We start from the raw sequence: 642 nt of genomic DNA on the forward strand, positions 1-642 counted from the left end.
CTTGTTATAGATGCAAAGATTCGTGTGAGTTCCACTACCTTCACAACTTGTCTAGCAGCAAGCTCAGCAGGCAAGCCACGACAAGACTTGGCTGCCATGTCTGATGATATGGCATCCCAAACTCCATCAGATGCAATAATTAGCCTTCCACCTACAGCTGATAGCTTCACAATGTTGAAAAGGTAAGGGCGTGAGCCATTCATGAATTTACTTGTCTGTACACGAGACATCAGATATAGAACAGAAAAGAGTACACTGGGATTTGGTAGGAGGGTAAATCTTAAGATGGTTTAAAAGAGAGTAAGAAAAGAAAAGAAAAGCAAGGTATTACTTTCACTTGTTTGACAAATGGTATTGGAACAATGAATTCCCCAACATCCATATCTCCGATTGATCTTGAAAGGCATAAACCTCCTGGCCAACAGCGAAGAGGACCAATCTGCAGATGCAAAATGAAAGTTTTATTTCACACCAATGATATGATATCGGAGATGCAAATTTACAACACACCTCAGCACCACCAAATATACCAAGTCTTCCTACTTCGCCTCCACTTGCTGTGACACGTTCCCTTCTGCAATTAATTAAGAGATGATGAACATTTTCTGATCAAAACACCAGATGGAAAGATTTAGAAGATGG

General features: G+C 40.5%; 1 long non-coding RNA gene across 1 annotated transcript; it reads right to left on the reverse strand.

Moving 5' to 3' along the window:
* Positions 1–31: 31 nt before the first annotated feature.
* LOC125852997 (uncharacterized) lies at positions 32–642 on the reverse strand. Its single transcript, XR_007445096.1, has 3 exons — positions 511–642; positions 332–439; positions 32–164 (listed from the first exon to the last, which is right to left on the reverse strand). It is a non-coding gene; the product is annotated as an uncharacterized LOC125852997 (long non-coding RNA).

Source organism: Solanum stenotomum, unplaced genomic scaffold, assembly GCF_019186545.1.
Source record: "Solanum stenotomum isolate F172 unplaced genomic scaffold, ASM1918654v1 scaffold7374, whole genome shotgun sequence".
NCBI classification, from domain to species: domain Eukaryota; kingdom Viridiplantae; phylum Streptophyta; class Magnoliopsida; order Solanales; family Solanaceae; genus Solanum; species Solanum stenotomum.